This window comes from Pristis pectinata, chromosome 17, assembly GCF_009764475.1.
Source record: "Pristis pectinata isolate sPriPec2 chromosome 17, sPriPec2.1.pri, whole genome shotgun sequence".
NCBI classification, from domain to species: Eukaryota; Metazoa; Chordata; class Chondrichthyes; order Rhinopristiformes; family Pristidae; genus Pristis; species Pristis pectinata.
In genome coordinates this window covers 30867661-30891653 of record NC_067421.1, presented here as the reverse complement: position 1 = coordinate 30891653, position 23993 = coordinate 30867661, and the positions used below count along the sequence as shown (strand labels likewise).

Below are 23993 nucleotides of genomic sequence, written 5' to 3'. Positions count from 1 at the left end.
CGCCTACTCCCATGAGCTCCCTACCTGGCTGGAAGCCAAATCAAGCAGACTTCTGGGCAGGGATTTTGTGTCCTTTCTTTTTTAAAAATAAAAAAGATGCATGCTACTGAAATAACTCTCCAGAGCATTTAAGATGACTGGACTTTTTCCTGACAACAGAGAAGGAGACCATTCAGTTTAGTCTCTTGGAGCATTCCCATCAGTCCTATTCCCCAATTATTTCCCTATGTGCTATGCTCTCTGAATCTCCTGGCACACACATGCCCGAGGGATAATTCACAGTAGCCAATTATCCTACTAGCACATCTTTGGGGAAACAGGAATGCCCAGGGGAAACCTACATTGCCACAAGAACAACGCAGTGCACCTGAAGCTAGGATCGTAGCTGGGTTGCTGGAGTGTTGCAGCAGTAGCACTAAATGTTGTACCATGTGCTACCCAAGGTCCAAAATTCTGCTGCAGTGAATTTCATAGCCAAAGAAACTATTTCCTCTGTTTGGGGTATCGAGAATTAGAGGGTATAATCTTAAAACTCTCTATTGAACATTTGGGAAAGAAATCCACAATTTCTTTTTGTATGAAGGGTACTGGGGAAATCTTCCCCTTTAATTTTGCATATTAGGTCAATTTACAAGGGTATGATGGGTAGGTTTTTGTTAGATAACAGTATCAAGTGATGTTGAACAAAAGCAGATAAATTATGTTGCAAATGATCGAATTGAATGTTTGAACAGGCATGAGGAGCTGAATCACCTACTGTCTGTTCCTAGCTCAGTGGAAATCTTGGAGAAATAGCTTTCATGCCTGAACTCAGCCATTTACATCATTTATTTTGGGGTTCAGCAGAGAATCTGCGTGGGCATCAGGGATTTGTGTCTATCAAACATCCTATTATCCTGCTTTCTGTCATATTTTTGTCAACTTCTGTCTTTATAAATTTATTACGTAAACATCATGTTTCTAATGAAAGTATATTTCCTGGATCCTCAACTTGGATTGTGGAGAAATTCCTCAACTACTTAACTTCCCTGCTATCCAAATTGCTGCAAGTTATGCCATTAATGTTATTTCAAAATAAAGAATTTGTATAAAAGTAATTAGAGTATACATAGTTATATAAAGAGGATTGAATTGCACCTGTGTGCAACTGTATACATTCAGATGCATCTGTATGCCTTGCATTCATTCAGTACTCTCCAACGCTACCCAGAAAACTATGTTTGACTATGACTCTCCAACTAGGAGATTTCTTGGCCTTTTGTCTGCTCTGCCATCGTAATTATTTTGCAGTTGGGCAGAAACCCCTATTATGTACCTTAAAAGTTATGGCAATGGACTGGAAAAAGACCAAAGACTTCACTGGAGTCAATGCACAATGTTAGAAAAATTTCTTAATTCTCCTGGGCTTGATGGCCTGTGTCCAGTTGTCTTAAAAGAGGTGGCTGTACATTTAGACAAGTAAGCAAAGTCAACGTAGCTTTATGAAAGGGAAATCATGTCTAACAAATTTTGTTGCACTTTTGGAGAATGTAACAGATAGGGTGGATAAAGGGGCAGCCAATAGATGTAATGTATTTGGATTTTCAGAAGGCACTTGACAAGGTTCCATGTAAGACATCGCTGCACAAGACAAGTGCGTCGGGTTGGTAGTAATACATTGTCATTGATAGGGGCCTAGCTAACTAACAGAAAACAGAGTAGGGATAAATAGATCAGTTTTAGATCAGTAATCTATAATGTGTGGGGTTCCACAGTGATCAGTGCAGGGATCTCACCTATTTATTATCAATATTAATGACATGGATGAAGAGACACTGTATTTTATCCACATTTGCTATAGATACAAGGAAAATAGATTAACAAATTGTAAGGAAGACACATAGAACATGCAAAGGAAAGTGGATAAGTTGGGTGGCAAAAAGTTGGTAGATGGGATGTAATGTGGAAAAATATAAGGATATCCATTTTGGAAGGAAGAATGAAGAAACAAGTTATAATTTAAATGGTTATTGTATATGGAGGGATCTGGAAGTCCGAGTACATGAAACACAAGAACATGTCCGAGTACATGAAACATACAGGTCATGTGGCCTCTATTGCAAGGGGTATGAAGTATAAAAGTAGGGCAATTTTGGTGAGGTTTTACAAGGGCCTGGTGAAACCATGCCAGGAGTACTGGATACAATTTTGATCTTTATTTGTAAGGAATGATTACTGGCATCGGAGGTGATGGAGAGCAGGTTCACTAGGATTCCTGAAGAAAAGGGGTTGATGTATGAAAGAACGTTATGCAATTTTGGCCTATGTTCATTGGAGTATAGAAAAATGAGAGGTGATCTTGCTGAAATATATAAAATTCTGAGGGGGATTGCTGAGAGGCTGTTTCATTTAGTCATGATTTCCAGTCAAGGGGGGATAGTTTCAGCATAAGTAGTCATTCATTTAAGACAAGGAGAAATTCTTACTCTCAGGGGGTTATGAATCTCTGGAGTTCTCTACCCTACCTTAGGCAGAGTACTGAATATATTCAATGTGGAAATTGACAGGCTTATAAACTACAAGGGAACCATGGATGTGAGGAGAGAGTGGTGTTAAGGCAAAAATTGGATCAACCATGATCTTATTGGATGACAGAGCAGGCTCAAGTGGCTGATTGCCCTCTTCCTCCTCCTGTTTCTTGTTTTCTTATGTTGTTATGTTTCCAAGTCAGCCTGTATTGGAAAGAAATGCTTTGTTCTGGTTGACTATATTTCTGTGTTTTCCAAATTCCCTTGGTTGCTCTGGCCTTTTGCTATTCACCTCCAACCAGGTTTTATCATGAACACATCTTATTTCTCCACATCCTCTGGTGCAGCTTCTGTTGGGCTACAATTACAATAAGCAGGTATTTCTGAGTAAGAGCTTGATACATGGAATGTTGCAAGTCCTATGACGCTTTGTAGTTGACTATCAGAAGACATCAAATACAGTTTCAACAAAAGGCACTGAGTTGAGCTCATACATAATACTCACAATTTGGATACTGGCTTTTCTGTTGTATTTAATTTGCTTGCCTTTAAAGCTACAAATAAGCACTTCTAATCCCACATGTCCACCCTGTTCCGAATTCCTTACCTGCTATTTTTCTTCAACTGCCTGTCTTACTTGTTCTTAAATATTGCCATGAACTTTATTTCTGACTGTAACTTTACAGCTTCTCTGTCTTTTGTACGTTCAAATATTATGTGTAAATTTGAACACTGGTTTGTCCAGTGGTAAATGCAAATCATTGATGTGTACAATAATTAGAAAGGCTACTTATTTTCAAACATAATGGGCGGTTAGCCACAGCTTTTTTATAGAAGTGCCTCCTACTTGCCGAGTGCAGGCTAGTATGCTCCTTGCCTGTACATTGTGGCGTGGAATGACTGGAGGTCTGACCTCCTGCTTTGCCTGTGTGCACACTACTAAATCTAAGAGCATTGATGACAAAATATACTGAGCTGAAGGGCTGAATGCACTTCATATCTGGCCCCTCAGCTTTATGCCAGCTCATTTAGCATTCATTTGAATGGGGTCGCTGGACTCAACAGAAATGTCATAATCATACAGTGCAGGACCAGGCTATTTGGCCCATCATGTCCATGCCAACCGTTGATATCCATATTCATCAGATCTTCCTGCAATCAGCCCTTCTAGGCATTGGCAATTTAAATGCTTGACTAGATACTTATTAAATATTCTGAAAGTCTTTACCCCCTCAGTCTACCTCCCTTCAGTCAGTGCTTTCCAGTTTCCAACCACCTAGTTGTGTTCTAGCTGTGGCCTAATCAACACTTTGTAAAGTTGTAGCACAACTTCCCTGTTCCTTGTTCTACGTCCTGGCCATTGAAGACAAATATCCACATGCCTTCTTAACCAACTTATCTATATGTGCTGACATCTTCAGGAATCCTTGTATGTCAAGATCCCTCTGGTCCTCAACACTCCCAAGGGCATACCATTCATTGTTTGTGGTCTAGCCTTGTTAGTCTTTCCAAAATGCTTCACCTCACACTTATCAGGATTTAATTCTATCTGCCATTGCTCTGCCCATCTCACCAACTCATCAATATTGTGCTGGTCTACTATATCTCTCCTCACTATCTGTGACACCATCAATTATCATGTCATCTGCAAACTTATTAATCATACCTAGTACATTTGCATCCAAATAGTTAATGTACCTTTTGGACCAGCCTCCCGTGTGGGACTTTGTCAAAGGCCTTGCTGATTTCCATGTTGCTCCATCAACTGCACTGATCTCATCATATACTTTGTTACTCCTTCAAAAGATTTAGCCAAATTAGTCGGATAGGATCTCCCCTAACAAAACCAAGCTGACTATCTTTGATCAATCCCTAATCTTTTCAAGTATAGATTAATCCTATCTCTCAGATTTTTTTTCAATAACTTACCTACCAGATAAGTATTTTTAATTAAACTTATTTTATGAATATTAATAGGAAGGGGTTAGATAGTTTTAGGTGTGGAGTGCATTTAAAATTAGTCTGTGTTGAACATGGTTTTAAATGTTTTTTAATTAGTATTTTGTTAAATTATTTAATTTTAACTTTTTGATAACTATCTCTGACAGCATGAACTGTCAGAAGGCCATGTAGTGGACACATCTGTGGATCACTTGTGGAGCCAATTTGCTTTGTGGAATGACAGCAGCATTGGAAGCTGCAGCCATAAAAGGGAACTACAACTGCAGGCATGCAAGAGGGAAATGTTAGGCAGGAGCTGAGAACAGCACAATCCATGTCAGTGGTTCTTCCAGTCATTTTTTTAAATTCAATTTGCATCTCTGCCTTTATTCCATAATATTCAGTTTTGCTCCCAAGAGTCTCATTTTTACCTGTACAGCGAATGTATCTCACATGGCATATTATAATTATAATTTCCTCGAGGTTTAACTTTTTTGAAATCCAAATTGGTTGCTTCTGATTATTTACTTCATCTAGATATTTTGTAATTTAATCCTGAAATCTAGTTTACTTATGATGTTAAACTAACTGTCTTGTATTAACATGGATTAACTGTCTCATTTTGAAAATAGGCTTTACTTTGGAAACTCTCCTGATCATTGGCATGAATCCATTCCCAGTAGAGGAGTGATCTTAACCTTTTCCACTTGGTGAAAGCTGCCTTGGTAGACAAATTGGGTAATGGCTGAATTGCACATTACTTGTACAATTCGGCCATTAATGTCCAATACTGATTTCATGGTGTACAGTTTTAATCAGGAAAGAGAGCAGCTATTATTGAATCTATCTTTTACCATATATACCGAGCTGAGGTGCTGATATTGGAGCCAGAATGCCAAACTGGGTTTGAGCAGAATTTAGGACTATGTAAAGCCATACAGGGAATTATTTTTCCTATTTTAATTTTTCTTCTGAGGCCAGGAGGAATAGACAGGCTCCTTCAGGCCCAAAGTCCATCCCCAGACCCTTTCTCCCCACCTCACCCTCATTCATTTTGTCTTAGTGATTCGTTCTTTGGTCCCAGTTGTGACTTGTTATTCTATATTGAATTTCTATTTGATGACTAATTTGTATGGGAAATTGGCTTGGTGAGTGCGAATACACAAGTGAAAATGTCTTGAATCTCATGCTGTACAGGGCAAGATAGCTTTGACCACCTTATTCCTGGACAGAGTTAATATCAGAACTATAATTTCTAACTTCTCTGCTTTGCCTGTCCCCTTTTCTCTCAGAATCCATGGATGTATCTCAGCTTCTGATATCTGGTTCTCCCTAACTTCTTTAAAGCTTTCCTTTTATTTATTGCATCTCTCATCTCACTTTTAACATACATATTCAGGATTTACATCCTACTCAGTATCTTTCTCTTCTATAAACATTAGCACAAAGTGCTTGTTAAGTATTCCTGCCAATTTGTGTTTATGCTCAGCTGAATCATTATCCTCTTCTCTCAGGCATCCGAACTTGCACTTAGAATTTTCTTTTTACTGATGTATTTGTCAAGTGCCTCACTCTGCCTGTTCTGAAAGGTTTTTTTGAACTTCTCTCTTTATTCTGTTTTCCTTATTCAACCCTTCACTTCCCTTATTTTCTTGCCTTCACTCTTGTATTGTTTCAGCAAACCTCGGGCTGATCTGCAATTTTTTCTCTCTAATTAGTGGTATGACCATCTGTGTAATTCTGATGGTTGAAATAGTCTTAATTTTTTTTCAGTTATGCTTGTGGTGCATCCTTTTAAAAGTATCAGCATCTTCTTGGGCAGGCCCTCAGGGGTGAGTCTGACTTACTTCCACTCCAGTTTTATAGGTTTTGAAGTGGCTAATGAGACCAGGACAGGTGAGTTAAAAAGTGATTGACAGCAGGTGGATAATAGGAGAAGAGGCATGGTCTTTCCACCATCCACTATATTATGGCATGCTCTCCATAAAAGTTCTCAGTGCATTCCTGGATGCTCCTTTACCATTGTGAGTGGACAAGGGCCGGGAAACTTGTGAGTCAGTGAAGGTTTTATATTTTTACAACAAAGCCTTGAGAACATCCTTGAACTATTTCCTCTGCTTTATGGGTGTTTCTCACCGAGTCAGAGTAGATTGCTTGTTTTAGAAGTCTGGTGTTCTGCATGGGAATCATGTGGCCCAGCCATCAGAGCCAGCACAGTGTAATCCGAGTCCCAATGCTGAGGATGTTGCCCTGGGAAAGGACATTGATGTTGGTTTGTTTATTCTTCTAGTGAACTTGGAGGATTTTTTTCAGAGACTGTTGTTGGTACCTCTTCTTTGTGGTGCCGATATTTCTTCACTATCTCTGAAGTGTACAGGAGAACAGGGATCACTGCTACCCAGCCGACCATGAGCATAATGCTGGATTTGATGGCTTGATCTTGAAACAATCTTTTCCTCAGAAGGGCAAAGGTTGTGCTGGCATATGACAGGTATTGGTGATTTCATCATTTACTCTCTTTGAGGGGTATCACCTGAGATATGGAGAGTGGTCCATGCTTTCCAGCGTCTTGTTGTGAACCTTTTTATTGTCATGGATAATGTTGTGCAGCAGGGGCAAGTTGTTACTGTACAATTGTTTTGCAGATGTTCATTGCAAGGCCTTGTCTTTCATACACTTCAGTGAAGGATTCAACAATGACTTGGAGTTTGGTGCATAAGCATATTGTAGCTTGATGACCAAGGATGCAGTGACTTGAGTTTCGGAGTGGAGTTGACATAGATTGAACAGTTTTCCATTTGTTGTGTAAATCAGCTTCATTCTAATGGAGAGCTTATTGGAAGTGAGGTCCAATATTGCAGTGGGAAAAGTTTTGCTTGATGACAAAGCCGTACTTAATCTTTTTGATAGTAAATCCCATTGTTAATCTGTCATTGTTGTCCTTTGTGCCTTTGTTTTGCATTTTACCTCAGCTACTTCGCTCATCCCCATTATTAAATCTGTTTTATTCCAATCTATTGTCCTTGTGTTCTTTACAAACTTTGTTTAGAACTTAAACCTTTCATGCTTATGGTCATTACTCATGAACTGTCTATCCACATTTAATACCTCTTCATAACCTATTTTGTTATTCATAATTAGGCCCAACTCTGTTTGCCTCTCTGCAGGCATACAGACATGTACATTTTGGAATTCCCTCTCACTCCTCCATCTACTCTGTTCTGATGTTTTGTTATTTCTACTCATTTACATAATTTGTCTAAAATTTCTAATTGATGTCCAATTTCTAAATAATTTCTAATGTTGAGCCCCCAACAAGACTTTCTGTAATGCAACCAAATTTGCATAAAATGTATCTCTTTGACTTTCTGACCATTTTGTGCTTAAAATTTTGAGGGACTGTGATAGAATATATTGGGAGAAGCTGTCTCCATTGTAAAGAGGGTTGATAAACAGGAATTTAAGGTAATTGGCAAAAGAATGAGAGGGGATATGAGATTTTTTTTCACCAAGTGAGTTATTATGATCTGGACCGCACTACCTGAAAGGTTGAAAGAAGCAGATTCAATTGTAACTGTCAAAAGTTAATTGGATATATACTTGAAATACAGAATATTGCAGGCGGTGGAAAATAGTAGGAGAGTTTGACTAATTGAATAGCTCTTTCATACTGTCAGCACAAACATAATGGGCTCACTGGAGCCCTTCTGTGCTATAAAGCACTGTGAGTGCCAATTTGATTCCAAAATGGCTTCTGATAGATGGACCCATTTTGATGAGAGTGTTAACACAAGTACAGCTGACACCTGCCAAAGTATGCAAAGTTGATCATCAGATAAAGCAGTGTGCAAAGCTGGTTTGGCTCAGTGCCCTAGCTGAAGCCCTCTCTTAACCTTATGCACTGAAAATACATTCAGAATCAGAAATGATCTCCACCTCCATTTTCTCTCCCTCCATTCTTTTCCTCCATTCCTCTCAACTTTGTGAAATCACATTCCCACTGAGTCAGGCCTGTTTAAAAGGGATAATCAGCAATTTTTTTGTTAGTTGCTGATTGATTCCTGTTGCTCCTGCTAGTCCCAAGATGCATTTTTAAGTTCTTTGAAGTTGTAAACTGCATCGAGAACTGTGGACAGTGCTGAAGAACTCATCTTAAGGCTTCTGCGTAAGCCAGTTGATCCCTTTCTTGTACATCTTAAAGAGGTGTATTTGATCTTATAGAGGTGTATAAAATCATGAGGGGCATAGAGAGGATGAATGCACTCAGTCTTTTTCCTAGAGTTGGGGAGTCAAGAACTAGGTTTCCAGGTAGCAAGGACTGTGACTTAGAGCGAGAAGCGGGACTCTCGGTGCAAGAAGTGGGAGCCATATAAAGAGGTGAGTGTCGGGAGTGTTGCATGTCTTTCTTTCTTTCTTTGTCTATTAGTGCCTAGCTAAAGTAGTGACAATGGATCCAGGGTCAGTGGTGTGTTCTTCCTGCCAAATGTGGGAGATCTGGGAGATCTCAAGTCTCCCTGATAGCTACATCTGTGGGAGATGCATCCAGCTGCAACTCCTTCCAGACCCTGTGAGGGAACTGGAGCTGCAGCTGGATGACCTTTGGTTCATTCGGGAGAATGAGAAGGTGATAGATAAAAGCTACAGGGAGGTAGCCACACCTAAGTTGCAGGAGGCAGGTAGTTGGGTGACTGTCAGGAGAGGGGAAGGGAATAGGCAGATAGTACAGAGTACCCCTGTGACTGTACCCCTCAATACCAGGTATACCACTTTGGATACTGTTTGGGGTGGGGGGCTACCAGGGGAAAGCCACAGTGGTCAGGTCGCTGGCACTGAATCTGGCTCTGGCTCAGAAGGGAAGGGAAGGGTGGATTAGAAGAGAGCAATAGTGATAGGGGACTTTATAGTTAGGGGAGCAGACAGGAGATTCTGAAGACATGAAAGAGACTCCCGGATGGTATGTTGTCTCCCAGGTGCCAGGGTCAGGGATGTCTCAGATTGGGTTCGCAGCATTCTAAAGGGGGAGGGTGAGCAGTCAGAAGTCTTGGTACACATTGGTACAAACGACATAGGTAGGAAAAAGGATGAGGTCCTGAAAAGTGAATATGGGGAACTAGGTAGGAAGCTGAAAAGCAGGACCTCAAGGGCAGTAATCTCTGGATTGCTGACTGTGCCACACACCAGTGAGGGTAAGAATAGGTTGATTTAGCAGATGAATGCATGGCTGAGAAATTGATGCAGGGGGCAGGGTTTCAGTGCATCATTGGGATCTCTTCTGGGGAAGGTATGACCTGTACAAAAGGAATGGGTTACACCTGAACTGGAGGGGGACCAATATCCTTGTGGGCAGGTTTGCTAGAGCTGTTGCGGAGGGTTTAAACTAGTTTGGCAGGAGAATGGGAACCTGAGTGATAGGTCAGAGGATGGGGTACAGGTTGATGCAGCGTGTAGAGAGACTGTGAGAAAGGATAGGCAATTGATAGGGCAAAATTTCAGTCAGTTGGATGGGTTGAAGTGTGTCTATTTTAATGCAAGAAGTATCAGGAACAAGGGTGATGAACTTAGAGCATGGGTCAGTACATGGAACTATGATGTTGTGGCCATTACAGAAACTTGGCTGTCTGTCACAAGGGAAGGAATGGCTGCTGGATGTTCTGGGGTTGAGATGTTTCAAAAGGGACAGGGAGGGAGGTAAAAGAGGTGGGGGAGTGGCATTGCTAATTGGGGATAGTATCACATTTGCAGAAAGAGAAGACGTCCTGTAGGGATTGTCTACTGAGTCAGTATGGGTGGAGGTCAGAAACAGGAAGGGAGCAATCATTCTATTGGGAGTATTCTATAGACCCCTACCCCCTCCAATAGCAACAAAGACACTGAGAAGCAGATTGGGAGGCAAATTTTGGAAAGGTGCAAAAATAACAGGGTTGTTGTCATGGGTGATTTCAACTTCCCTAATATTGATTTGCACCTCCTTAGTGCAAAAGGTTTGGATGGGCAGAATTTGTTAGGTGTATCCAGGAAGGATTCCTGATACAATATGTAGACAGGCCAACTAGAGGAGAGGCCATTCTGGATCTGGTACTAGGCAATGAACCTGGTCAGGTGTCAGATCTCACGGTAGGTGAGCATTTTGGAGATAGTGACCACAACTCCCTGACCTTTACCTTTGCCTTGGAGAGGGATAGGAGCAGACAGTATGGGAAAGTATTTAATTGGGGCAGGGGGAATTATGATGCTATTATGCAGGAACTTGGGAGTGTAAATTGGGAGCAGATGTACTTGGGGAAATGCACAGTGGAAATGTGGATGTTGTTTAGAGATCACTTGCATGGGGTTCTGGATAGGTCTGTCCCATTGACGCAGGAAAAGGATGGTGGGGTGAAGGAACCATGGTTGACAAGAGATGTGGAATATCTAGTGAAGAGGAAGAAAGAAGCTTACTTAGGGTTTAGGAAGCAAGGATCAGACAGGGCTCTAGAGAGTTACAAGGTAGCCAGGAAGGAGCTTAAGAATGGACTTAGGAGAGTTGAAATGGGGCATGAGAAGGCCTTGGCGAATAGAATTAAGGGAAACCCCAAGGCATTCTACTTGTTTGTGAAGAACAGGAGGATGACTAGAGTGAAGGTAGGACCGATTAGGGATAGAGGAGGAAACATGTTCCTGGAGTCGGAGGATGTAGGGGATGTCCTTAGTGAATACTTTGCTTTGGTATTCACCTGTGAGAGAGACCTTGAAGTTTGTGAGGATAGCGTAAAACAGGCTGATAAGTTAGAACATGTCAATGTTAAGGAGGATGTGCTGGAACTTTTGAAAAACATTAGGAGAGATAACTCCCCGGGGCCAGATGGGGTATATCCCGGGATACTACGGGAAGCAAGGGAAGAGATTTCTGAGCCCTTGGTGATGATCTTTGCATCCTCTCTGGCCACAGGAGTAGTACCAGATAATTGGAGGTTGGCAAATATTATTCCGTTGTTCAAGAAAGGGAGTAGGGATAACCCTGGGAATGATAGACTTACTTCAGTGGTAGGCAAATTACAGGAAAAGATTCTTAGCGACAGGATTTATGAGCATTTGGAGAAGCATAGTTTGATTAGGGATAGTCAGCATGGCTTTGTGAGGGGCAGTTCATGTCTCACGAGCCTGATTGATTTCTGTGAGGATGTGACAAAACACATTGATGAGGGTAGAGCAGTGGATGTGGTGTATATGGATGTTTGATAAGGTTCCTCATGATAGGCTCATTCAGAAGGTTGGGAGGCAAGGGATCCAGGGAAACCTGGCTGTGTGGATTCGGAATTGGCTTGCCCATAGAAGGCAGAGGATGGTTGCAGATGGAGCGTATTCTGCCTGGAGGTCGGTGACCAGTGGTGTTCAGCGGGGATCTGTTCTGGGACTCCTGCTCTTTGTGATTTTTATAAATGACTTGGATAAGGAAGTGGAAGGGTGGGATAATAAGTTTGCAGATGACACAAAGGTTGGTGGCATTGTGGATAGTGTAGAAGGTTGTTGAGGGTTACAACGGGACATTGATAGAATGCAAAGCTGGGCTGAGAAGTGACAGATGGAGTTCAACCCAGAAAAGTGTGAAGTGATTCACTTTGGAAGGTCAAATTTGAAGGCAGAATATATGGTTTATGGCAGGATTCTTAGCAGTGTGGAGGAACAGAGGGATCTTGAGGTCCAAGTCCATAGATCCCTCAAAGTTGCCACATAAGTTGATAAGAAGGGTCGTTAAGAAGACGTATGGTGTGTTGGCCTTCATTAGTCCCGGGATTGAGGTCAAGAGCCGCGAGGTAATGTTGCAGCTCTATAAAACCCTGGTTAGACCACACTTAGAATATTGTGTTGCGTTCTGGTCACCTCACTATAGAAAGGATGTGGAAGCTTTAGAAAGGGTGCAGAAGAGATTTACCAGGATGCTACCTGGATTGAAGAGCATGTCCTATGAGGATAAATTGAGCAAGCTTGCGCTTTTCTCTTTGGAGTGAAGGAGGATGAGAGGTGACCTGATAGGGGTGTACAAGATGATGAGAGGCATAGATTGAGTGGACAGTCAAAGACTTTTTCCCAGGGCAGAAATGGCTAACAAGAGGGGGTATTATTTTTAGGTGATTGGAGGAAAGTACAGGGAAGATATCAGAGGTAAGTATTTTTTTACACAGAGTGTGGTGGGTGTGTGGAACGCACTGCCAGTGGTGCTGGTAGAGGCAGGTAGGTTAGGGACATTTAAAAGACTCTTAGACAGGCACATGGATGATAGAAAAATGGAAGGGTATGTGGAAGGGAATGGTTAGATTGATCTGAGAGTAGGTTAAAAGGTCGGCACAACATCGTGGGCCGAAGGGACTGTACTGTGCTGTTAATGTTCTATGTTCTAGAGGGCATGGGTTTAAGGTGAGAGGGGAAGGAATTAAGAGGAACTTGAGAGGCAACTTTTATTTTTACACAAAGGGTGGTATCTATGTGGAACCAGCTGCCAGAGGAACTGGTTGAGGCAGGTACAATAACAACTTTTAAAAGACAGTTGGACAGATGCATGGATTGGAAAGGTTTAGAGGGTTATTGGCCAAATGCTGGAAAATGGGACTATCTTGGATGGAGCATCTTGGTCGACATGGACCAGTTGGGCCAAAGGGCCTGTTTCTGTGCCTTATGACTTATGTTCCTTTGGATTACAGCAAATGTGTGGAGGGCATATAGAGTCGGTCACTCTGCTAGGAAGGAGAGGAAAAGAAATTTTCTTGTTTGTTTGATTATATCTGCCCAAGGTGCTTGGAGCAATTCTCCTGACTTAAGTGAAGCACAAGTGTGAGATATCTGCACTTCAATACAATTGTTTTCACCAAAACTTGCCAACTGCTACAGGCACAATTGTAGTCTTAAAGCAGGGTGAGGGTCCCTGTTTCTGGCTGTGAAGGTGACTGTAGCTATTAAATTTTATGCATCAAATTCTTTTCAGATGGATCTGGCTTGTAACGCTTGTGCAATAAATGCATATGTGTCACATGTTGACAGTGAAAGCTATGCAACAATATACAATTCCTATCCCTCTGTATGGAAAGTCCTTAACTGTGCTGAAACAATACTTATACTGTGTTGGCTGTTCTGGAGAAGTCCTGCAATACCCAGCAGAAAGGATATCTTGCTTCAAGGTGGTCTACTGCATACTGCACAATGTCAGTCACCATCATGAGGTACATCCTTTTGCACTAGATTTGCAGCAAGTAACTGAGAAGAAGTGGCTTGGAGGAAGAGGAAGGCAATTGGCAAACTATATTCCTGTTTTCTTGATGGACTGTTAGTAACCAATTATCTAACTGAAATACCAGTAAATACAACCCCAATTCACCATTCACCAACAATCGCAACTGTTACCTTCCCTCTGATGTTTTGTCATGGTGTCTGTTTAAGTGCCAACACAAAATAAGTAATTTAAAACCAAATTTATATTTTAAAAAGTGTACCATTCTGCATAGAAGTGTAAACAAGTCAGCCTTTTGAATTCATTTAGAATCTGCATTCTGTGTGCCTTTTCCTTACAATAGTTCTACACAATCCAATCCCAGTGGCTGCGGCATAGTTTATGGAAAGCTGTTGCCTTTCAACAAGGAGACTGGACTGCCTTGGAGGGGAACTTAAAGTGCGCCTGGTTCGAGAGGCTCGCTTTGGACCGCATCATCTCTGTATGCGTGTCAGCAGTCTGGATTGGGCAACTGGCAAGGAATCAGAAGAATGATCTATTGCAGAGTAGACAGAATGATGAACTATAGACAATAATTGTATATGTGAAGCAGGATGGCTAAATTAATGTTCAAAAAATCAAAAGTTATGAGCTAATTGAATTGTGTTCCTCTCAGATCACGGTTCATAGGCTTTGTATTGTTCTAGTATTAAGACACAGTGGACACATATCCTGACACCAATGTGGAAACCCCTTAAGTGTTATCCCAAATCTCAGAGGGCTCATTTAAAAAGAAAGACGGGCTCTATGGCCTTGTTAGGAGGTGTCTGAGATATACTCTCCATTTATCATACCTTCCATCCAGTGAGATCAGAGTGGGAAAGTGGGCTGAAAATGGCAGTGGAGCCCTTACCATTCCATTCTCACTGCCAATATGGCCCTAATGGAAATGGTTAACATTTGTGGAGAGAGAAATGGAGATAATATTTTAAGTTGATAACTTTTCATCAGTCTGAAATGTTAATTCTGTTTTCTTCTCTCCACAGATGCTGCTTGATCTGCTGGGTATTTCCAGCAATTTTTTGTTTTTGGTATCAATATACCATGGGAAGGCTGGTGGTGGGGGGGGGGGGGCTTATGGTGTACAAATTAGCTATCTCATTTCCCAGATTATCGCAGTGTTCACACTTCAAAAAAAACTTCATTTGATATAAAATGTCTTGGGACATCCTGAGGTCATGAAAGGCGCAAATGCAAGTTTCTCTTTTTATTTGCTCTGGATTCCAATTTTATTGTATTCTGTTACTGTGCAGTATTCTCAACCTATCTAGTGAGAGGATATTAGGACGAGCTGTCTTCTCTACTGAAAGAGTGTTAAATCACATTCTGAATAATCAATATTCTTGAGATAGTGTCTCGTGCATTTATTTTAGGGTTGAAATATCTGATACACTTTGTGTTTGGGGGTGGGACTGATTTCAAAGGCTTCAGCTCTTAACAGATTGTGTGTTCATGCAATTTCAACTTTTAAGTAAGAAAGGAATAAGCAAATTTTGATATTCTATTTTCTGTGGTAAAATGTTGCTGATGATTGAAGCATGTTCCTATTTTATCTCTACTAATTACCTCTCTGCTCTTGCTCTCCTGAAGATGTTAACTCGCGCCGGGTGAGATAGCTCATACGTTCAGATACCCATTTTGCAAACATTACACGGACAGCAATTTTTGGCAAACAATTTGGTTGTCACAGTTGAATCTCATCGGGTCTAACTCTTGCATTCATAGTTTCTTGTGGGAATGGTTGGATGGTGAAACTGAGAGATTCCAGGTTAATTTAAACCCCTTGTTAGTTTAAAGGTTACTGCCGTGTCAGATGAAATAGATTAACACAGAATAAGAATTAAATTTGTCAAAGTTGATTTACCTTCCTTTCAATCACTCTGGTGTTAGTCAGGCTGTATACTTTTTGTACATGTCCAACCTCGCCACTGTTAACCAGTTGTTTTTATAACTTATGAAAATCAAAACAAAACTGCAGGTGCTGGAAATCTAAGTAGAAATGGATATACAGGAAACATTCAGCAGGACAATCAATCTCTGTGGAAAGAGATACAGAGTTAATGTTTCAGGTCTGAGACCCTTTGTCAGAAATGGGAAGGAGAGAAACTAAGTTAATTTTTAATTTAGAGAGAAAGTGGGAGAGGGATGGAAAGGACAAGGGCAATATCTCTGATAGTTGGGGAATCCGACATCAAGTGCAGTTTGTCCAGATGGAAGATGAGGTGTTGTTCTTCATACTTGCATTGGGCTCAGTGTAATAATGCAGGAGTACAAGGTTTGCTAGGTTCTGACATTGTGGCAAAGATCAAAATTAACCCTGAAAGATTTTTGTTCCCTTGGGGGTTAAGGGTACAAGAATGTGGAACTCAGAAGATCCTATTTTCATAATTTGAGATGCATTTTAAAGTTTGCTTTTCCTGTTATTTTTCTGTTCCATTCAGGAGCTAATATTTTGATCAAAAGCCTATGTGCTTGATAGTGTTGTGTAAAATTGGAAAATGCAATAAATTTGTCACAGGTTGTTCTGCACCCAAAGGAGGAAAGCTTGTATAATGGACATATTTTATTTCTTGATAACCTGGCTACATTCCAATGAAATGGCTGCACTTGAAACATTAGTCTAATGTTTCTGCTTTTCTATTTGGACTGCAAGCAATCTCAACTTTTCTTTTTAGCTCTACTGTTTTATCAGAAATGTTCTCAACACAGCTGCCATTATGCATATCATGAGGCACAGGTGAGAAGTTGCCATGGACACCGATTCTGTCAGGTTGTGAGGTAATTTCCATATATATTAACCAAATTGTGTAGGCAGCTGATAGAAATTGAATAGAAGGGAAAGCAGGATATATTGAATGCAATAGCATCTTTCCATTCTATACCACAGAATTCACAATTGTATAGCACGATTAATGTAAAACTTTCTGAGCCATTTCTTGAATGTTTGGAAATAAAATAATTGATATCAAGCCCATCAAGACCTAACGAGGCATTTGAGCACTCAGAGGTAGATTTTAAGGAACATTTTTAAATCAGAAAAGACATAGAGAAATGGAGAGGTTTAAGGAGGTCCTGCCTAACGGCCTACCAACTGAATCCATGACTGCCAATATGCTCGAGGCCAAAATTAGTGGAGCACAAAGATCTTGAATAGTTGAAATACTAGATGTGATTGCAAAAAATGGTTAGGAGTAAAACCATGGAGGAATTAGTGGTGCGGGGGGGGGGGGGGGAGCAAACATAGAATATTAAAATTGAAGTGTTTCTGGAGCCAGATGTGATTGAGCCGATTGGTAATGGGTGAATGCAATTCGGTATGACTTAAGATGCAAGGAAATGAGTTTTGGATGATTTCAGGTTTATGAAGGCTGGAAGATTTGAGGTCTGAAGTAGTGTCTCAGGAGGTAACAAAGACATGGGTGAGGCTTTTAATAGCAAAGGTTTTTATTAGTGGAGGCTTTGGAGAGGGTGCAGAAGAGGTTTACCGGGATGTAGCCCAGATTAGAGAATATTAACTATGAAGAAGGGTTGGACAAATTTGCATTGTTTTCTCTGGAGTGTTGGAGGCTGAGGGGGCAACCAGATAGAAGTATACAAAATTTTGAAAAGGTATAGATAGGGTAGATAGTCTTTTTCCCAGGGTGGAAATGTCAAATACTAGAGGACTTAGTTTAAAGTGAGAGGGGGAAAGTTTAAAGGAGATTTGAGGCAAGGGAGAGTGGTGGAAGCAGATACGATAGCAACATTCAAGAGGCATTTAGACAGATACATGAACAGGCAGGGAATGGAGTGATATAGACCATGTGCATGCAAATGGGATTCGTTTCTATTGGCATCATGGTCAGCATAGACACTGTGGGCCGAAGTACTATGTTCTATGTAGGTTAGCTGAGGTAAGAATGGTGTTCTGGAAGTGGAAATAGGTGGTCTTGATGACGGAGCAGATAGATGATATTCTCCAGATATAAATTGTCCTTTGTATGTCCATAGCATGGATGCCGTGGGCTGAAGGGCCCGTTTCTGTGTTGTATGACCTCTGTGCCCAAATACTCTTGCAAAAGGTCATCGTACCATTTACCTTCTTAACTGCTTGCTGCACCTGCTTATTAGCTGTAAGTGACTTGTGGACATCAACATTTCCAAATCTTTTGATATTTAAAGTATATTCAACATTTCCCTTTTTTCTACCAAAGTGGATAATCTCTTTTTTTACATTTTACTTCATCTGTTGTTACCCATTGAATCAGCTTGTCTATATCCATTTGAAGCTTCATTGCATCCTCATCACTACTCACGTTGCCACTTATTTTTTGTGTCATCAGGAGACTTAGAAATAATACATTTGATCTTCTCAGCCAAACCCCAAGAGAGGCAGGGTGGGCTGTCTCAATGACTATCGCCCGGTAGCACTCACATCTACTGTGATGAAGTGCTTTGAGAGGTTGGTCATGGCTAGAATTAACTCCTGCCTGAGCAATTACCTTGATCTGCTGCAGTTTGCCTACCGCCACAACAGGTCTACAGCAAGTGCAATCTCACTGGCTCTGCACTTGGCTTTGGAGCACCCAGACAACAACAAAACATATATCAGGCTGCTGTTCATCGATTACAGCTCTGCTTTCAACACCATCATCCCCTCAGTACTAATCAATAAGCTTCAAAACCTGGGTCTCCGTACCTCCCTCTGCAACTGGATCCTCAGCTTCCTTATCAGGAGACAACAGTTAGTGCGGATCAGTGGTAACATCTCTTCCTCACTGACAATCAACACAGGCGCACCTCAAGGATGTGTACTTAGCCCACTACTCTAGTCTCTCTACACTAATGACTATGTGGCTAGGCACAACTCAAATGCCATCTATAAATTCACTGATGACACCACTGTTGTTGGCAGAATCTCATATGGCGATGAAGAGGCGTACAGGAGTGAGATAGATTGGCTGGTTGAGTGGTGTGGCAACAACAACTTCATACCCAACATCAGCGAGACCAAGGAATTGATTGTGGACTTCAGGAAAGGAAAGTCAGGAGAACACACACCAGTCTTCATTGAGCAGTCAGCGGTGGAAAGGGTGAGCAGCTTCGAGTCCCTGGGCGTCAACATCGCAAAGGACCGATCCTGGGCCCAACACATTGATGCAATCTCAAAGAAGGCGTGCCAGCCGCCCGACTTTGTTAGGAGTTTGAGGAGATTTGGTACATCACTAAAGACTCTTGCAAATTTCTACAGATGGACGGTGGAGAGCATTCTGACTAGTTGCATCACCGCCTCCTATGGAGGCTCCAATGTGCAGGATTGAAAGAGGCTGCAGAGGGTTGTAGACACAGCCAGCTCTATCACAGGCACCACCCTCCCTGCCATTGACGACATCTTCAAGAGGCGGTGCCTCAAGAAGGTGGCATTCATCACTAAGGACCCTTGTCATCTGGAACATGCCCTCTTTTTGTTACTACCATCGGGTAGGAGGTTCAGGAGCCTGAAGACCCACACTTAACGTTTCAGAAACGGCTTCTTCCCCTCTGCCATCAGATTTCTGAACGGTTCGTGAACCCATGAACACTACCTCATTATTCCTCTTTTGCACTATTTATTATTTTTGTAACTTGTAGTGATTTTTGTGGCTTGTCTTGCACTGTACTGCTGCCACAAAACAACAAATTTCACGACACGTATCAGTGATAATAAACCTGATTCTGATATTGTTGATATAGATCATGTGTAGCAAGCACCAATCCCTAGAGTACCCCTCTAGTCACAGTAACATCAGAAGAACCAATGTATTCCTGGTCTTTGGTTTCTGTCCATTAATCAACTCTCAATTCATATGAATATGTAATCCCCCAATTCAATATGCTCTGACCTTTTTCATGAACCTCTTGCAAGGGAACTTAATCAAAAGCCTTTGAAAAATCCAAATGCACCAGATGCATGGTAGTGTAGCGGTTAGTGTAACACACCAGCGACCCAGGTTCAATTCTGCCGCTGTCTGTAAGGAGTTTGTACATTCTCCTCGTCTGCGTTGGTTTCTTCCGGGTGCTCCGGTTTCCTACCACATTTAAAAGACGTACAGGTTATGAGCCATGGGCATGCTATGTTGGCACCGGAAGAGTGGCGTCACTTGTGGGCTGCCCCCAGCACATTCGCAGTATTGCAAAAAGATGCATTTCACTCTGTGTTTCGATGTACATGCGACTAATAAATCTTTTTTTCTTTCAATGTATCCTCAAAGTACTCCAGTAGAATGGTCAAACAAGATTTTCCTTTCATAAATCCACATTGACTGTGCTCATAATATTATATTTTAAGTGTCTTTATATCACATCCTTTTTTAGTAGATTCCAGCAGTTTCCCCACTTCTTATTTCAAGCTGACAGCTCGGTCATTGTCATTCTCTGTTTGCTCTCCCCTCCTACTGCCTCTTTAAAATAGTGGCATCATATTTGCTACCCTACAATCTTCATGAACCATTCCAGAATAAATAGAATTTTAATTTTGTATTATGATATCCAGAGCATCCACCATCTCTTATCTACCTTTTTCAAAACTAGGACATGGGCATCAGGTCCTTGGGATTTATCATCAGTTTTCAGGTTCATTACATTCTTTGGCAGTAATTTATTTTTACTAATGCTAACTTCTTTCATTTCCTCATTTGCACTGGGCCAATGCTTCTGAGGTATTTCTGGGAGGTTTTTGTGTTCTTCCATGAAGACAGACACAAAGTTTCTGTTTAATTCGCCTGACATTTCCTTGTCCCCTGTTATAAATTCTCCAATCACTGTTGTAAGGCACCCATATTTACCCTTGTTGCTCTTTATTAAATATACTCACAGCATCTGTAACAGTCTGTTTTATGTTTCTTGCAAGTTTGCTCTTGTATTCTGTTTTCTTTTTCATTATCAATTTCTTTGTCATTCCCTTGCTGAATTCTAAAACACTCCCAATCTTTAGTGTTACTGCTTTATAAGCCTTTTCCTTTGATTTAATAGTACATTTAATTTCTCTTGTAATCCATTGTTAGAGCACATTTCCTGTTCTGTTTCTGTGCCTTTTTTAAAGAAATGTATATTTTATGACAAATCATGTGTTATTTCTTAAACATTGCTTGTCCATTGTCATACTCTTCAACAGTTTCCTATCTAGGTCTAGGTATCTAGGTCTTTCTGCCCTTGCATCTTCATACTTTCCCTTGTTTCTATGAAAACCCTGGTTTCAGATTGAATTACAGTACTTTCAGACTTAATGTAAAATTCTGTCATATTATGGTCACTCTGTCCTAAGGGCTCCTTTCCAACAAAATTATTGATTACAGAGGCACAAGAGAGTGCAGATGCTGGAATCTGGAGCAACAAACAATCTGCTGGAAAAACTTAGCAGGTCTAGCAGCATCTGTGAGGGAGGAAGGAATTGTTGACATTTTGGGTCAAAACCCTGCATCAAGATTATTAATTAACTCTTTCTCATTAGATATTTACTTTGATCTAAAATAGTCTGTTCCCAAGTTGGATCCTTAACAAATTGATCTCGAAATCCATCTTCTATACATTCTAAGAATTTATCCTCAACATTATTAGTACTAATTTGATTTGTGTAGTCTATATATGGACTGAATTCCTGTATGATTGCTATATTATTCGTGTTAGATGCACCTCCAAGTTGTTTATGTACACCATGCTGTACATCACAACCAATGTTCTGAGGTCCATAAACAACTCCTACCAATGCTTTTTGCCTTCTGCTGCTTCTTAGCTCCACCTGAACTGACACTACAGGTTGATCATGATCTCCTGAGCTAAGATCCTTTCTAATTACATTGCTGGTGCCATCCCTTACTAAAAGTGCAACCTCAGCTTTACTTGTCCTCCCTAAATGTTGAATACCCTGGAATATTTAGTTTTCAGATTTGTTCCCCAGGTTAGTTCCTCCAGCCACATTTCTGTAATGGCAATTAAATTATACTGCTCACTACTTTTTGTGCCATTAATTTAAACACCTTTAGGAAAAGTACCTTTCAAGTTTGGCCTTCTAACATTTTTTCGTACCTGATTATCTGATTGCCATTGTTTCCACTGCCTATTTATTTTGCTAGCGACATTTCTAACCTGAACTTCAATTGTTTCTGTCCCTTTGAATTTTCTCTTGGGTTCCCCTCCCCCTACCAGGCTGATTTTAAACCTTCTTCAATTACAGACATTTTCTTTTATAAACAGAGAAGTAGGAATTAAATTTTTTTTTAAAGTTTACTTTTAAAAAAAAGAGTTTGAAGTGTGATTTTAGGAAGTGAATTATCACAATCAGGCATTTTGTATAGATTTGAGATTAACATTTATCTGTAATATATTAATAATTAGATATATCTAGATCACCTTCAGGGGTTGCTGAGATATGATTTATACCCTTAAATGAATTGATTTTACTGTGAAAAAATTTCATTTGGTACCAACAATGGGATCAAAATCATATCCCGCATGTTGAAATAACATACTATCTTTAGACCATATATTAAAAGTTAATTACTTTGACTAATAAGGTGTAGAGGGAAAAGAGTAGGTTTATTAGTGTGCTATAATCCCTTGTGGACTGTGGGCTGTTTGCAGTGAAGCTGGAGTGGGACATAAATGGTTCAGGATAATCGTAATACCTTTTTCAAAATGAGAAATGTCTCTAGCAATTGCAGTTTGAATTAATGAAGTATGGAAACTGGCAAATGGAAATAATACATTGTAAAAATTAAATCTCATAGGATGTAAAGAAAGCAGTGTTTGCATTGAAAAAGCAACATTGTTATATTTTGGAAACATCTGAAAAGCATTTTATGAAGGAAGTATTCCATATGATGCAAGGAAAAGGATAAAAGTAGGTGGACTGGCCAGTATTGACCTGAACACCAAATTCAAAGATGACAAAGTTGATATGGCTACACCTTGACTTGTTGAGATCTTAAGAATTGTTACAGTGAACTGAGTAAAATGCAGGCCAAATGCTGTCATACAACCTTAACACAGTGTTGGTTTCTGTTTATTATGTTGGGCTCACTTTCAAAAATGTATTTAGAAATAGTGGGATAGTGAAGACACTCTTCAAACAAGAAGGAGCCAAAACTCACTTTGAATATAAACTAAAATACAGAAGCTTAAGTGTCCTGAGTAAGAATAGTAGAAAAGGCACATGAACCCAAGAAAATAGAAGCAAGAATAGATCACCAGGCCTTTTAAACCTGTCCTGCCATTTAATATGATCACGGCTGATATATGCTGGCCTCAACTCCTCTTCTGTGCCATTTCTCCATACCCCTCTATTCCCCAATCTATCAAATATTTATCCACCTCCACTTTAAGTACTTGTAATGATCCAGCTTCCACCATCCGCTGGGGCAGAGAATTCCAGAGGTTCATTACCCTCTACAAGAAGAAATTTCTACGTACCTCAGTTTTAACTGACTGATCTTGCAGTTATGTCCTCTTCTTCAAACTCTCCTAGAAGTGAAAACATCCCATCTCCCTGTCATGCTTCTTTTTGACCTTGCATGTTTGAATAAGGGAATTCCTCATTGTTCTAAACTCCAAGGAATACTGGTCCAAACTATTTAGTCTCCCTTGGTAGAACAACCCTCTCATCTAAGGAATTAGCCTGGTGAATCTCCTTTGTACTGCCTCTAATGTTACTTTTTTTTAGGTAAGGGGACCAAACTATATGCTTCACCAACACCCTGTATGATTGCAACAAAACTCCATTCCCTTTGCAATGAAGGCCAAACTGCTGTTTGCCTTCTTAACTACTCTGCCTCGGTAAAGCACACAACATAGTCAAAGACCTCACCCACCCAGACATTCTCTCTTCTTCCCCCTCCCACCAGGCAGAAGATACAAACGCCTGAAAGCACATACCACCAGGCTCGAGGACAGCTTCTGTTCTGCTGTTGTAAGACTATTGAATGGTTCCTAGTATGATAAAATGGACTCTTGACCTCACAATCTACCTCGTTATCGCCTTGCACCTTGTTGTCTGCTTGCACTGGACTTTTGCTGTAACTGTAACACTTTATCCCACATTCTGTTATTGTTTTCCCTTGTACTACCTGAATGCACTGTTGTAATAAATGATTTGTATGGATGCATGCAAAACAAAGTTTTTCACTATACCTTGGTACATGTGACAATAATAATAAACCAATTTTCTAGTTGGACCTGCCTGCTAGCTTTTTGTGATTCATGCACTAGAACATCTGGATCCCTCTGTACTTCACTCATTTGCATTTTCTCTCCATTTAGATAATAATCAGTCTTTTGATTTCTCTTACCAA

General features: G+C 40.6%; 1 protein-coding gene across 2 annotated transcripts in view; it reads left to right on the top strand.

Moving 5' to 3' along the window:
* The window catches only part of grk3 (G protein-coupled receptor kinase 3), a 226843-nt gene that overhangs the window by 46420 nt on the left and 156430 nt on the right, over positions 1–23993 (top strand). The window lies entirely within an intron of this gene.